The following is a 17,453-nucleotide window of genomic DNA, read 5'->3' on the forward strand; positions in this document are numbered from 1 at the left end:
TCGTAATTCTTTTAACTTCTTTTCTTCTACCTCTCTGTGTATTTTATTGATATTAGTATCATAGTATGTTCATCATTCTATGAGAATAATATGATAGCACAAATGAGAACTGGCTGAAATATTACAATTACCATTTATTGAGTTGTGACTATATGTCAGGCACCATGTTGAATGCTTTACACTGATCAAATTTATTCCTCACACAAATGCTGTGTAGTATGTATTCATTATGTCCATTTAGATGAATAAACCAAGGCTCCCAAGGTTGCACAAGCTAGTAAAATGTTATAAGCACCTACTGGTAGATACCTAGGCAGGTAGATTCCCCTGGAGGAGATAAGGGACAGCTGGGTTTTTCCTCCAAGTTCTCGAACGGACAGAAAAATTCTCACTTTACCACCACTGTCATACTGTGGTTTCATGATTACGAGGCAGTGGAGATATAGGAGAAAGAAGGGGAAGACTCTGGACTAGGGCTGAAATGTCTAGAATTCATATTTGTTTATGATCTAATGATGTGTAATTTGCTGAACATCAACATCTACAATTGCTCTTATGACTAAGATGGCCTTAATATTGCTTCCAGCTCCACTAAACTTTTTCCTGCCTTTAGGCCCCTTACCTCTGTTTTCTTAGAGCATCTTTAGAAAACTTTTAGTTGTACATTTTTCCTCTGTTCCCTTTGATATGCAAAGCTCTTAAAAATCTTCTGGCCAGTTTTACAACCCAGAATGTCTTCCACAAGTACCTTAGAGCCATTCTTTGAAATGTTATCATCAAGGCAGATAGCACCAGTTTCTCCTAGTTTCTGTGGGAAGACAGAAGCCTAACGTTGATATGGGTGTCAGTTAGCAAATGCAGATGTCCTAATTACAAAGAAAAAGATTTGCAAATTCAGGAATAACTCAGTGAGTTTGACACATCCCATCAATTACTCTCCCCGCTAAATATATGTCCTCTGATACTTTTCCATTAGCTCACATCATGCTTGAAAACCCTTCCCACAGGTGCAACTTACCTAACCTGTTCTTCTGTTTCCACAAGATAATTATTGTAGCACTAACACACAACACATACACAGACATGCAAATACACCTGGATAGGTCCTAAGGATAAATATTCTCAGACTTAGTAAAGTCAAAATGAGAGGTTTCAACTCAGTGACCCTCTGGGTGAATATGTATGCAAAACACACAGACAAAGTCATTTTAAGCCAACATTTAAAATATTAAAGTTTTCACATAAAAAATCTAGACTTCAAGCTTCTCTTAAAAAACTGGAAAAACTAGCAAAATTGGGACTGCATTCCCATAAGGTAATAATGGGCTTCAGCTGAGTCAGCTCACCCCCTTGAGATGGAGCATGCTCTTCTGTTTGCCACCCTCTCCTCCACTCAGTAATGTCTACGCATACACTTACATCTAGAATGCTACCATTTAATGGTATCTCCTGCCTGTCCTCAGCAGGTATTTCAGTTTGGTCTGAATGTATAATGAATTGAGTTTTTCCTGATTGTCCTGTAATTTGTAACTCTCAAACGATAGTGAAGTTAGTATTTCATATCATTATGCAAAAAATGTTGGTTTCTTTTGTTCATCTCTCTTCCATTTCATTTGTTCATTTAATAATTCAACGTAGATTTCACTCTAGGTGTCAGGATAGTTTCACTTTTCCAGGCCTACTTGTATTGATATGACAGCAAGAAAAAATTATTTCAAAGAAGAAAAATTGACAATTCATCGATTTTTCAGGTTTTCCTCTTGGAAACTAAAAGCTAGTTTCTCTTCATGTTGGAAATTTTGTACTATGAACTCATGTATTAATATATCTGACCAAGAAAGTAGGTCCCAATAAAACAAAAGGACCTGGGAAAAGATACTAACAACTAAATTCTTTTCTTCAGTATTTATTGAGTGCCTGCTGCATACTGGGCACCATGACAAGTAAAACAGCATCCTTGTCTTCAAGAAACTCTGGATTAACATAAATGAAATATGTCAAGGGCTAAACCTTCATGCAGTCACAGCTGCCTAAAAAAAGGAAAGATGTATTTATACAACATTAAGAAAGAATTTTAACCATAGTTGTTAGAAAAAAAATAAATAAATGGATGATGGACAACTGCAAAGAAAAGTGAAAATCAATTACATATATTTTAGAAATATTTTGCATTCTTTTGGGATCAGGTAAACACTATCGGTGCATTAGGTAAAGTGACCAATTTCCTGACAAATGCATAATGTCATCCTTGATGTGGTTGAGGTGATGCCCCAGATCAGCTTCCCCTCCTCAAAGATGCCTCTGCATACACTGCATACACTCAGCCCTAAATCAGGATAGGGCTGCTCAAGCAAGATCTTTTTCTATCCATTGCAAACCATATATTTGTCACCTCGAATTTTCTAGTTTTCTTTTTTCACTTAAAAAAAAAAAACTTCATTTTTTTTCCTTGTCCATGTTAAAAAAGAGAGAGAGAAAGGAAGAAGAAATTTTTAATTACCTGAAAATTCACCATCCAGAAATAATAAGCACTATTAATATTTAAGGGGGAAGCTTTCTGATCTTTTTTTTATGCACGTCTATATTATTTTATTTTTATTTATTATTTATTTATTTTTTCATTAAGTTTATTGGGATAACATTGGTTAAGACAATTATATAATTTTCAGGTGTGCATTATAATTTGATATCTATATATTCTATTGTGCGTTTACCACCCAAAGTCCAATTTCCTTCAGCTTCCATGTATTTGATCCACTTTACCCACTTCACCTTCCCTCTACTTCTCTATATTTGACCCTTTTACTCCATCTACCTCTGCCCTCCTCCCCAACCCTCTGCCCTCTGGTAACCACAAGTCCATTGTCCATGTCCACGAGTCTTTGTTTTTTGTCCTGTTCATTTGTTGCTTTTTAGTTTATATCCCACATATAAGTGATATCATGTGATGTTCAACTCAGAATTTTCTGTCTGGCTTATTTTACTTAACATGATTATCCCGAGGTCCATCCATGTTGTCACAAATGGCAGTATTTCATCTTTTCCTACTGCTGAGTAATATTACATTGTAAATATGTACCACAGCTTCTTTAGCCAATCATCTATCATAGGATACTTCAGTTGCTTCCATGTCCTGGCCACCGTGAATAATGCTGCTATGAACATCAGTGTGTGAATCTCTTTTTGGATATGGGTTTTCAAGTCTTTGGAGGTAAATACCCAGTAGTGGGCTTGCTGGATCACATGGTAGATCAACTCTTAGTTTTTCTGAGGAACCTCCATACTGTTTTCTATAGTGGCTGAATCAATTTGCAGTCTCACCAGCAGTGTATGAAGGGTTCCTTTTTTTCCACATCCCCTCCAACATTTGTTATTACTCGTCCTGTCTATAATAGCTATTCTAACAAATGTGAGATGATATCACATTGTGGTTTTGATTTGCATTTCCCTAATAGCTAGCAATGTTGAGAATCTTTTCATATATTTATTGGCCATTTGTATGTCCTTTAGGGAGAAATGTCTGTTCAAGTCCTTTACCCATTTTTGATTGGACTGTTTGTTTTTTTGTTGTTATTGAGTTGTGTGAGTTCTTTGTATATTTTGGATATTAGGCCTTTATCAGAGGAATTGCCTGCAAATATATTTTCTCATTCAGATGGTTGTCTCTTTATCTTGTTGACGGTTTGTTTTGCTGAGCAGAAGCTTTTAAGTTTGTTGTAGTCCCATTCATTTATTCCAGCTTTTATTTCCCTTGCCTTTGAGGTGAAATTCATAAAATCCTCTTTAAGTCCAAGGTCCTTGAGTTTAGTTCCTATATTTTCTTCTATGCATTTTACTGTTTCAGGTCTTATATTCAGGTCCTTAATCCATTTTGAGTTAATTTTGGTGTGTGGTGATAGACAACAGTCTAGTTTCTTACTTTTGGAGGTGGCCTTCCAATTTTTCTAGCACTATTTATTGAAGAGGCTTTCCTTTCTCCACTACATGTTTTTGGCCTTTTTGTCGAAAATTATTTACCCATATAAATAAGGGTTTACCTCTAAACTCTCAATTCTGTTCCACTGGTCTCTGTGCCGTGTCTGCTGTGCTGCCAATACCATGCCTTTTTGCTTATTGTCACTTTGTAGTACAATTTGAAGTCGGGCAGAGTGATGCCTCCAGTCTTGTTCTTTTTTTCTCAGGATGGCTTTTGCAAATTGGGGTCTTTTGTGCTTCAATACAAATCTGATGATTTTTTGTTCTATTTTTTTTTTAAATGCCAATGGGATTTTGATGGGGATTGCATTAAATCTGTGTAAAGCTACATAATATGGTCATTTTAACTATGTTGATTCTTCCAATCCAAGAATACGGTATATCTTTCCATTTCTTTGTAACTTCTTCAATTTCTTTTAATAGGGTCTTGTAGTTTTAATTATATAGGTCCTCCACATGCTTCATTAGATTTATTCCTAGGTATTTTATTCTTTTGGTGCAATTGCAAAAGGAATTATTTTTTTCATTTCTTTTGCACTCGCTAGGACCTCTAATGTTATATTGAATAACCGTGGTGATAGTGGACAGCCTTGCCTTGTTCCTGATCTTAGAGGAAAGGTTTTTAGTTTTTCACCATTAAGTATAATGTTGGCTGAGGGTTTGTCATAGATGGCCTTTATTATGTTAAAGTATTTTTTTTTCTATACTGACTTTGTTAAGTGTTTTGATCATAAATGGATGTGTATCTTGTCAAAGGCTTTTTCTGCATCTGTTGATATAATTATATGATTCTTATTTTTGAATTTGTTTATGTGGTGTATCACATTAATGGATTTGTGTATGTTGAACCATCCCTGTGCCCCATTGATTTGTGTATAACCTTTTTAATATGTTGCCCTATTTGATTCGCTAGTATCTTATTTAGGATTTTTGCATCTGTGTTCATGAGAGATATTGGTCTGCAGTTTTTTTGTGTGTGTGTTATCCTTACCAGGTTTTGGTATCAGAGTAATACTAGCCCCCTAAAATGAGTTGGGAAGTATTGCCTCCTCTTAGATTTTTTGGAAGAGTTTGAGGAGAATAGGTATTAAATCATCTTTAAATGTTTGGTAGAATTCACTAGTGAAGCCATCTGGTCTTGGACTTTTACTTTTTGGTAGGTTTTTGATGATTGTTTCAATTTCCATACTGCTGATAGGTCTATTTAGATTTTTCAGGTCTTTTTGATTCAGTCTAGGAAGGTTGCATTTTTCTAAGTACTGGTCCATTTCTTCTAGGTTATTAAATTTAGGGTTACATACTTTTTATAGTGTTCTTGCATGATCATTTGTATTTCTGCTATGTCAGTTGTTATTTCCCCTCTTTCACCCCTGATTTTGTTTATTTGTATCCTTTCTCTTTTTTCTTTAGTGAGTCTAGCCAGGGGTTTGTCAATTTTATAACTTTCTCAATGAACCAGCTTGTTGTTGTATTTATTTTTTCTATTTTTGTTTTGTTTTGTTTTGTTTTCAATTTTATTTATTTATGGTTTAATTTTGAGATTTCTTTCCTTCTGCTAAGTTTAGGCCTCATTTGTCCTTCTTTTTTTATATTTTAAGATAAAGTATTAGGTTGTTTATTTGGGCTCATTCATGTTTTTGAATATAGACCTGTAATCAAATGAACTTTCCTCTTATAACCGTTTTTGCTGTGTCCCAAAAGTGTTGATATGTTGTAATATCATTATTGTTAATTTCTTTGTATCTCTTGATGTCTTTTTTTTTATTTCTTCTCTGACCCAGGATTCTTTAGTAGCATGTTGTTTATTCTCCATGTATTTGTGGTTCTTTCAACTTTCTTTTTATAATTGATCTCTAGTTTCAAAGCATTATGATCAAACAATATGGTTGGTATGATTTAAACCCTCTTATATTTGTTGAGGCTATTTCGTGTTTCAGTATGCTGTCAATTCTTGAGACTGTTCCATGTGCACTAGTGAAGAATGTATAAGCAGCTGTTTTGGGATGGAAGGCTCTGTAGATGTCAATTATGTCCAGTTAGTCTAATGTGTCATTTAAGGATGTTATTTCCTTACTGATTTTCTGTTTAGATGATCTGTCCATATCTGACAGTTGGGTGTTTAGGTCCCCTACTACGATAGTGTTTTGGTCTGTTTCTCCCTTTAGTTCTGTTAGTAATTGCTTTACATATTTCGGGGCCCCCTGATTAGGAGCATAGATATTAGTAAGTGTTATGTCTTCTTGCGTGATTCCTTTTATTATTACGAAGTGTCCCTCAGTATCTTTCTTTACCTTTTTTATTTTGAAGTGTATTTCATCCGATATTAGTACTGCTACCCTCGCTCTTCTCTGAAAGCCATTTTCTTGAAAAATCGTTTTCCACTCTTTCACTTTGAATCTATATTTGTCTTTGGAGCTGAGATGTGACACAGCTAATGGTCGGGTTTTGTTTTGTTTTTTGGGTTTTTTTTTATCCAATCTGCAACTGTGTGTCTTTAAATTGGTGAGTTCAGTCCATTTACATTTAGGGTGATTATTGAAATATAAGGTCTTCTTATAGCCATTTTATCTTTTGCTTTCTGGGAGCTTGGTGTTTCCATTGCTTCCTTGTTTCTGTGTTTGTATTTTCTTTATTCTGTTTGGCACTTGTGGGTTTTGCCACTGATTTTTCTTGTTTTATGTTATATACTTCAGTTTTGACTCTATGGTGTGTGGTTACCATTACAAATATGAAAAAGATAATTATATATACACACATATACATATATGCATGTGTGTATATATACACATATATATACTATATGTATACACACATACATATATGTATATGTGTATATATTATATATATATACACATATATATATATACACAGTCATGTATTTTCTTCTGTGCATGCCTTATCTATATTCCCCTTTGCAAATGTGGATCTTTGAATTCTCCCCTTTTCAGTTATCGTTATCTCAATTTGTTTCTATGTATGCTGAACATTCATCTTGCTATAGGAATTCTCTTGTTATTATTTAAACTTATAATGCCCTATTCTTAGTAAGGGTTGCACTCCTCTGCTTCTATTTGTCTGATAATCACTTTATTCAAAATTATGTATTTTTGTTGTTGTTGTTGTTGTGTTTTAGGTTGAACTGACACCTTTCAGAATTTCCTGTAGTGCAGGCCTTGTAGTGGCCTTTTTTTCAGACATATTTTTGTATGTCTGAAAAGGTCTTAATTTCTCCTTCATACCTAGGTAAGAGCTTAGCTGGATACATTATTCTAGGCTGGTAGTTCCTTTCACTTAATAGTTTTGAGTATACGATCCCATTCTTTTCTGGCTTGTAAAGTCTGCAGTGAGAAGTCCGATGGTGATCTAATGGATTTTCCTTTATCAGTTACTGTCTTATTTTTCCTGGCTGCCTTGAGAAGTCTATGTTTGTCATTTATTTTTGACAACTTTAATACAATGTGTCTCAGTGAAGACCTTTTTGGGTTGAGACAATTGGGTGTTTTGTTGACTTCTTGAATTCCAAGAGCCAGCTCATTCCTTAGATTTGAGAAATTCTCGTCTACTATTTGTCTGAAAATGTTTTCTAGTCTCTGCTCTTTTTCCTCGCCTTCCGTAAATGCCCATTATATTTATGTTTCCTCTCCTGATGGTATCAGCTAGCTCTTGTATTTCTCTTTCATTATTTTTCATTCTTTGGTTTCTCTCTTCTTCCTTCTGATTTGTTTTTAGGTTTCTGTCTTCGATATCACTGATCCTTTCATTCATTTGGCCGACTCTGTTTCCCAAGCTTGCTATTTCATTTTTCAACTCTTGCAGCATGTTCTTCATCTCCAGTTCTGTTTGGTTCTTTTTGAGGTTTTCAGTCTCCTTGCTCTGCTCATCTAGTTGTTTTTTTCAATTCCTGAAATTATTGATAATTCATTTCGGAACTCACTCAGTTTTTTTCAGAAGTACCATCCTGAATTATCTGTCATTTAAGTCACATATTTCTATATCTGTAAGCTTATTTACTGGAGATTATTCTCTGTCTTTCTAAGATGCCTTGTCACCTTGGTTGTTCATGGTGTTTAATAGACTATTTCTGCACCTGGGCATTAATGTAAGTGTGTTCTGTTTTTTTTTTCCCCCGGAAAGATTTATTGTATAATGGTCCCTAGCCTGTTGCAAAGAAGGTGTTTTTCTTTTGATTTCCAGTAGGTGGCGTCTACGCCTCTTGGATCCTTGCTTTATATAAAGTCTTAATAATGTCTTTTTTTCCTTATAGATATTTAATCACACTTGCTACTTTCAGTCTTAGGTCCTGTCAGTCTTAGTTCCTGTCAGTGTTAGTGATACAGTAGTGTTTGCTCAGATTCTTCTGGGCTTCCATGGTGATCAGTCTTGGAGGGTAGAGTGCGAGGGGCCCTCTGAGTTGAGATTTGGGGGCTGTGGTTCAGCCTCCGTTGTGTAACAGGGGCCGGTAAAAATCAACTGTTGTTTCTCTGTGGTCCCTCCTCTTTTTTCTACCTTCCACCCTGATGACTAGGCCCTGCCACCAGCTTCGTGGAAAATACAGCAGTTCCAGGCAGGGCTGCTCAGGGAAGTCACCGCACCTTTTCCCCTCCCCTTCCTCCTGTAGGGAGCTCTAGGAGCTGCAAGAGGCAGCTTTTTTATTTCTCCCAGTCCGCCACCTGACACCCAGGGTTCTGACCTGCGGTAGCTCTTATGTGCAGATTCCGTGCTCAGACATGATGGTGTACAGTTTGGATGTTTTTTGTTGAATTTTAGATGTTCAACTTGTTGTTGTTTTAAGGGGAGAGATCTGAGAACACCTCTCACTCCTTCGTCCTTTCCAGAATCCTGTATTCTTTTAAACAAAAAATTGATTATATAATCCATATATCTTTCATTTAATATTCTATAAAGTAAACATCTATTTCATTAAATATTTTCCCCAACTTAATTTCAATAGCTATATAGTGTTCTAGCATATCAAAATACCAATATGTATTTCACCATTCATTATTGGTCTACCATTTTTTGCTATCATCAACGACCTAGGAGGAAAATTCCTATAGCCATATCTTTGTATATATCTCTGCAGTTTTGGAGTATAAATTTTTATAAATAAAATGGTCAGAGAATATAGTTATTTTAAAGGCCTTTCATAATCTACAAGGGTTGTCAATTTACCCTTACCATAAATGTAAAATAATATTTAATATCTTTATATCTCATTCCAATGGGCTGCATTGTTAAAATATTTTTGAAATTAATTAAAAATTTTCTTTTAGAGTTTGAGTGAAACATTTTCTTTATACTATTTTCAAAAGAAAAAAAACAGTCTATATTCACTAAAGAAAACATTCTGGTTAAATCACTTTAAAAATTTTAATTCATTTGATTTTATATTTGCCATTTACTCAAAGTTATAAAATCCAAGCTTATGCTATAGAATAATTTTTTTAAAAAATCAGGTCTAAACACTATTTGAGAAGACTTTTTGGAGACATAATGATTTTGTCTTGTAAAGAGAATACCTTTCACTATGCTCCTTTGTTACCTATGGTCTAGGAGACATTTGATGACAGTGAATAGGTCCATCTTATTTTCTGCTCTGAGAAATGCTGCATGACCTAACTCATGGTAGGCATTTATCATATATTTATTGAATATTTGGATTAATGGTTAGTTAAATAAGTGGAATTAACGAACTATTGTATGAGATGATGTTAGTTTTCCTTTGTACCTCATACTTTTTTCAGGAAACTATTCCTTTCCGTTCCTTATGGTTTTATGAAGTTGTCACTCATGGCACCTTGAGAGCAATACAACATCATATTGAGAGCACGGGTACTAGGAATTTGCATTTTAATCCTGAGTTTGCCATTTACTACTTATGGTACCGGGGCAAGTTACCTAAACTTCCTGTACACCTTAGTCTCCTTACCTATGAAATGGAAAAAATACTAGTACCTACCTCATAAATGTGTTGTGTGAATGAAATTTGATACACATAAGAAGCTTAGAACACTGGCTGCATATAGTAAATGCTTAGTCACTATCAGCTATCATTATTAGATCATTAGTATTAGTATTTTCCTGTGGCCACTGGTAATTTGGTTCAGGCCTAGAAAATCCTAAATTGCATATGTCTGGCTGTGATTTTTCCAGAAAGAGTATGATGCTAATAGAACAATTCAGAATTTTTCTAAGTATTCAACATTGGAAAAAATAAATTCTGTTTTCTCTGAGATTGCAGGGTCTGGAGTGTGTATGTCCAGGCTGATTTGTGGTTCTCTTGACCAGCAATATGGAAGAAATTTGTCTTCAGTAGGAAAAAATGAAAAGAATGAAACTATCACAAAAAGGCTAACTTTTGAGAGGGAGAGATGATGTGTTTGAGAAAGAAAGATGATATATTTTTTAGCTGGCCTTTTAGTTAAAAAGACCATTACCTCCCTTTCTACCTAAGCAAGTTTATATTGGGTTTGCATCATTGCAACTCAAAGAAACTGACAACTGGCAAGAGGGTGTGATTCTTATATAGCTTTTAGTTGAGGTGACAGAGAATACTTCTGATTGGACTTGAAAGAGAGCCTTACTCAAGAAAAAACCTAAGATCCAAAATAGAAAGTTGTGAAGGCTTTTCACACACTCAGATTCTACCATGTACCTGAATTTGTTGCTTTGAGCATGCTTGTGACTGACTGTTAAGCAATACTTAACACCTAAGATGCCATTTTAAATCTGTTTCCTGTTTTGCTGGCACTGAATGTTGGGACCCTATTGAGTAAAGTCATTCCCTAATGACTTTGTTGGGGATAAGTTTTGTCAAAATATAATATACATATAGAAAATGCACAAGTTCTTTGAACATTCACATATGTGTCCTTTGATTAACACAGCACAGATTTCTGTTGGGTATACACATGAGTTGAATGGCGGGGTCATGAAGCATGTGTATGTTTGGACTTTGTTGATATTGTTAGCTTTCTAAACTGGTTGTGTCAATCCTAATGACATTTTTATGATTTAGAAAACTCTTGTGAATGTGACTTCTGTGAGAAAGCTAATTCTATGCTTCTCGCCTCTTAATCATAGAGGACCCCATGGTTCAGTTCTTTGTTTTCTTTTCTTCTCAGCTTACACCTACTCCCTTGGTGATCTCACTTAGATCATGGCTTTAAATATCACCTATATAATGAGTGTATACATATATATGTATGTATATATAAATATATGTAGAATCATTATATATGTATATACACACATATATATGCTCACACATACGCACATACATATATGTATATGTATATATGAGTGTGCTTATATATGTATGTACATATATATGTTTACAGGAGTATAAAGATGTATAAAGGAGTGTATATATGTAATATATATTTGTAGAAGTAATATATGTGTGTATATACATATATACACACACTTGAAATATAATATATGTAACTCTAACCCAGGCTTCTTTCTCAAATTTTAGACTCTTATATCTAAAAAACGAATCCCTGCTCTAAACAATAACTGCTTGACCCACCTTCCACCTTCCCCCATCTTAGTTAATGACAGATTCATGTTTATAGTTGCTTAGGCCAAAAATCTAGAGTCATTTGTTATGAATTAAATTGCATCCCACCAAAATTCATATTTAAGTCCTAACCCCTAGTACCTCACAATGTGACCTTATTTGGAAATAAGGTCATGGCAGATTAATTAATTAAATGAAATCATTAGTTTTGGCCTGAATCCAATTTGACTGATGTCCTTATAAAGAGGGGAAATTTGGACACAAGACACATGTGTACAGTAGAGCATCACATGAGCATGAAGGTAGCCAAGGAAAGAAGCCTGGGACATATACTTTCCTCACATTGAATAAACAAACCTCAGTAGGAACCAACCCTGCCAACACCTTCTTCTTGGACTTTCGGCCTCCAGGACTGTTGGACAATAAATTTCTGTTGTTTAATCCACCCAATTTGTTGTACTTTGTCATAGAAGACCTAGCAAACTAATACAATATCCTTGACTCTTCTTTTTCTCTCACACTCTGTATCCACTCTGTTAGGACGTCTAGTTCACTATTACTTCAGAATCTATCTGACGACTCCTCATCACCTCCACAGCTACTTCCCCACTCAGGTCATCATCATCTCTTGCTTAGATTATTGTGATAACCTCCTAATTGGTCTCTCTGCTTTAGCTTCTTGTAGACCTCCTACGAGTCTATCCTCAACACAGTATCTAGGGTAATTTTTTTTTAATCCAAGTCAATGTCCTTCCTCTGCTCAAACACCTGGCAAGACTTTCTATTCACTCAATTAAAAAAAAAAAGGCTTTAAAAGGACCTTCAGGACCCTATATAATTCGCCTGCTCTCCCAATCGCCTCTCTGACATTACTTTCTACTACTCTCCCTCTTAACAACTCTGTCTCAGCCACACTGGTGTCTTTGCTGTCCTTTTAATACACAAGGTCTTGACATAGGGGTTTTTGCATTGGCTGCATTCCTTTCCTGGAATACTCTTTCTGCAGTTATCTATATGGCTAACTTCTCACTTCTTTTAAGTTCTCCTTACATATCCCCATAATGAATGAATAAATGGATAAAAAGACATCAACTAAATGCACCAAAGAGATTCACAGTAGTTCATTTCAAAACTCTCTAAAATATGTTCTTATTTCTTTCAAAATTTCAAGATAGAAAATATGGGTACCATTTAAGAGTTTTAATGCAGAGGACAATGCTATCTTATTTGTACATAGAAAAGTGCCAATTAGGAGGGCAGTGATTCCTGGTTATACTTTCTCTTTATCCTCTGCTCTGTTTATAACTTCAAAAATTTTTCTGTTGATATTATCTTTGAGTAGCCACTTTCCCTACAGATTCATATATCTCGAACTGTGGGTTACAGACTATAGGAAGCCAGATAAGGAACGACCACAGCTATGCTGGAAAGGAAGGCTGGGGTACAGCCCATCTTAGGCTGAAGCCCAACTGGCCAGAAACCAACAAATCTGAACATGGAGGACAAAAGGAGCCAGATGAAGAATAAAGAGTTTGGACCAAGATTCAGATTTATATATTCAGATTTAAGATTGTTAAACCAGAGAGTAAGAAAGCTTGCAATGACAGTTTCTTTCTCCATGCCTTCTTTGTTCTGCATTTCTAGTCTCAGTTGTTTACTAGGCTCACCTTTTTTCTTTCTGCCTAGACACCTTCATACTATCCCTTTCTCCCACTTACCAGGTTAACTTTCATTTATCTTTTGAGGCTCTGCTCAATCACAACCTTCTCTGGGAAGCTCTCACTACCTCTCCTTTCCCCCAACCCAAGTGGGTTATGATTCCTCCAGTGTATACTTCTATCATTGTGCTTTCACTAAGCATTCACTTTGTATTTAGTGTTCTACTTATTTGTCTGCTCTCTTCCCCGTTGTGAGCTCCTTGAAGGCCAGGGTGATACCTTATTTATCTGTATATCTATATCCTTAGCACATAATATAGTAACTGGCACATAGACTAATCAATGTGTCATGAATGAATGAATAAATGGGTAAATGAAAATGCAGTCAATTTCAGGGCCTGGCTAGTCAGCTGCTTCAGGTGAAAGCTCTGGAGGCCTCTAGATAGCCCAGAATTTGGCAGCTTGCTAGAGAAAGGTTTGATGATTTTTTCTTGAGTTGAGTCTGACATTTGTTTAGAAGTACATGGAGAAAAGAACCTAGAAAACTATGAAATACTAAAATGAAAGTATTTTTTCATCAATTATTTTTCAGTTGCTACACACAAGTCAAGAAAAATGAAAAGAGACAGCATCCCAGAAATGTTCAAATGAGTGGAATACTCAATGTAGTGATAATGGTTTATCAGTAGTTCTTGTACTGTTAAATCTTTCTGGGACCCATGAATCTTAAAGGTAGGCTGTGCAAACTGCAAACTGGAAGACTCCAAGGTCATTTCAGTTCTCTCTAGGCTATGTAGATTCCAACTCTTCCTTCTAGAGAGGCAAAAAGCATGGAAGGTCTTACTTATCCACCCCTGGGGTTTGTGGTAGAGGTGGGAGAAAGCCACAGAGGCAAATCCAAGGATGAATGTACTAGCCAAATGGAATGAAATTGCATAAGCAAAGCAAGAGTCAAAAGAGATTTCTCCCCCTACTCCTCTCTCTCAGTCAGCAGAAGGCATTGTGAAAGGAGATCCAAAGCAAGATTAGGAGTCCTGGGATCTAGTCCTTGCCATGCTACTAACAACTTGTGCAACCCTGGACACTTACTTGGTTTTTCTGCCTCAGTTCCCTCATCTCTAGAATGGCTAGGTTGCCTAGATGATCTCTGATATCCTTTTTAGCCTTAGAACTTTGTGCTTCTATGTGATGACTAACCAAGATAATCAAAAAAGGAGCAAGATTGAGGAAAAAGAGTAATAAATTTTATTTTGGAAAGGCTGAATTTGAGTTTCTGTGATACATCTTGTGTCAATGACAAGAACTACTTGAAAGTGGAAGTCTGGTCCTTGGATGGAACTGGGAGTGGAGGTTTGTCAGTTTATCAATAACAGGTAATTAGAACAATAAGAATTGTATGACCAGCTAAACCAGTTGTAAATAAGTCAATTATGTTCCAAAATGAATTGATGATAGTTAAATTCAAAATTATAATTTACTTATATTCATTTGATTCCATTTTCCTTTATTGTATATTTTAATGAATGGCAATTGCACCATTTGTTGGGCATTGACTATGTACGAGGCATTGAGGTAAGTGCTTTACATTTGTTATCTCATTTAATCTTTACAACTAACTATATGAGGTGGGTATCTTTATTCTTAGTTTAGAGATATGGAAAATGAACAATGATGTGCTAGTAAGCATGTAACAACTGACTGGGAGAAGGGAAAGCCCTAATTTGCAGTGGTTGCTAATTTCCATGGTGTAAATACTCCACATGGCCTAATTCAGGCTATCAACAAGAGACCACTGAATAGGGAGTTAGGAAAATATATACAGTAGTAATATTTTCACCATACGGATACAATATCATAAATATCTTCAAAAACAAAGATAATGGTAGCATATACTAAAATAATTAGGAAGTGATGACTTTGAGTACTCACTACCTTTAATAGGATTTATTTAATTTTAAACTTATGTGATGTAATTTTTAAACTGTCATAATTTAACAACTGGATCACAGAGTTCCTAAAAATTTAACGATTTGCTCTTGCAAGCTAGAATAAGCTGGCTCCACACACCACTGAAAATGATGCTAAGACAGGGTAAGTAACTTACCTAAGGTCATACAGAAAATGCTTGGACCAAGATCTATCCAATTCTAAAGACCAGGCTCTTAACCATTAGATTATCATTTGTAAAACCGTAAAGTTCTATATACTGCATATGGTAAAAAGGAAAATTACTGTTACATTTTCCAGTTGAAAAAACATATCTGCTCTTAAGTGTCATCAATAAGGAGGACTTATGGTGGAAACACAATCATGAGTCAGAAAAATCACAGTGAAACTTCTGCTTCTCTGGGTCAGTTCTTGTGCCTCAGTTTTCTTGATAATTAAAGGAATGCTTTGTGTCCTTTCTGAATCATAGTTCAACCTGTGTTGGAAAAAAATAGAAGAATTCATGAAAATCTTTTTATGTTGCTTGCACATAGAACTCATATAAATTTAAATGGTTTTTATAATTATTAGTTTGAATATAACTTTATACTAGCCATATTGAAAATAAAAAAATAAATATTATGAATATCTATTGTTGGTATCCATAGTTTAATGTAATCTCTTTGTAGGCAAAATGTATAAGGATGTTTATTGCGTTAAGTAGTAAAAATATGAGACATCTGGCAACAATTTTTAGATTTTGAGAATAAGATGACAAAATGATGAGTCTCAGGGGATTAAGATCATGTTTCCCACTCCTGAAAAACAGTTTGAACAGTTTGAAAAAAAATTTAATGTTTTCTGAAAAAAACATACTTATTTTAGTTTCTTCTCTGTTCTCTATCTTAGGAAGTGACTTACACACAGAATTTTATAAACTGTTCATGAAATTCTACTTAGGCCTTTAGACCTGGATAAAGCCTGTGGTTAGAATTGCAGCTATAAAGCCACCATCTAGCTCAATAATTCTAGACAAATCAAGTAACTCTGTGGATCTTGTGTTGTAAAAAGAAAGTATGGTTGTGATTCTCTCATTTAAAAAGAAGATAAAGCTCCATTATAATACAAAGGAAGCTATGAGTAATTTGGCCATTGGTTGAGGAAAAAAACAAGATAGTGTATTCCAGACAAGAAAGTTAAATTTGGGAAGGGTCAGCTTACGTCTGCAGATCACAGCTCTGAGTCATTGTGCAATAAGTGCACACAGAGTTGGCATGCATGCTTGCCTTCCTGGAATCTGTAGGCTTCACTAATTTTGTATTCTAGTTCCTCACTCACATTGGAAAATGAATTTTTTTTTTTTCATGTTTGGCTATCCAAATGTTTTTAGATAAAAGTGGCAATCTTTAACAATTGATCACATTGACTACCCCCTCCCCTTTTGGAGCTACTAATTTCAATTTAGATTCTACAGATAATTTTTTTTTGACAACTTCTTGGTCTGTTAACAAACCTGCATTGCCTCATACTCTAAGCCAAGCTCTATGTTGTACTTTAAATAGCACAGTGGATAAGATGCTGTTAGTGATCCTCAACAGTGATATTAGACATGTGCACTGGCAATTATTATATGAGGCAGAAGATATAAAATGCAAAGTGAGGACTATAGTCTTTGGTGCTCTGATATGTAAGAGGAAGAAACAGCTCTTCCTAAAGTGATCAAGGAGGGCCACCTGGGAGAAGTACTTTCATGAACATAGAGGAGAGGCTGACCATGAAGACATATAGACCTGAAAGTACAAGGTCATCCAAAGAGAGAGATTGGCAGGACATCAAGAGGGATAATAACCAGGCCTCTCTTCCTGTCACTACAGAGGACACGATATTTAAAAACCTACCATGCCGTCTTAGCACAGACCCTGATAAGTATTGCTATTGAAAATGGCTGTGGTGGTTGTGGTTCCATAGTGTAGCAGTTAGCACATCTGCTTTACAAGCAGAAAGTCCTGGATTCATACCAAAGTAGAGCCACAATCAATGGTCTATTGCCATGCCACCCTGAACAAGCCCGATGTGTGATCTCGGGTTAGTACTGGGATAGGAGACCACATAGGAACACCAGGTGCTGTAGGCATAAATAATAATAATAATAATAATAATAATAAAGAAAATGGTTGTGACACATTTGAATGCAACAGAACAGAATGATCCATAGTATTTTGGGAGAAATCTTTATTTCTCTCCAACAATTCATTCTACTTGCTAAGCCACATTTCTTTGAAGTCACCAAGAGTTTGTGAAGGATATATGGATATGACTAAGGTCGTTACATTACACATTAGTCATTGGTTACAGTGCTGTTAGAATGAGAG

General features: G+C 35.4%; 1 protein-coding gene across 1 annotated transcript in view; it reads left to right on the plus strand.

Moving 5' to 3' along the window:
- Window positions 1-17,453, plus strand: part of FBXL13 (F-box and leucine rich repeat protein 13) — a 241,176-nt gene that overhangs the window by 129,008 nt on the left and 94,715 nt on the right. The window lies entirely within an intron of this gene.

This window comes from Rousettus aegyptiacus, unplaced genomic scaffold (assembly GCF_014176215.1).
Source record: "Rousettus aegyptiacus isolate mRouAeg1 unplaced genomic scaffold, mRouAeg1.p scaffold_m13_p_13, whole genome shotgun sequence".
NCBI classification, from domain to species: Eukaryota; Metazoa; Chordata; class Mammalia; order Chiroptera; family Pteropodidae; genus Rousettus; species Rousettus aegyptiacus.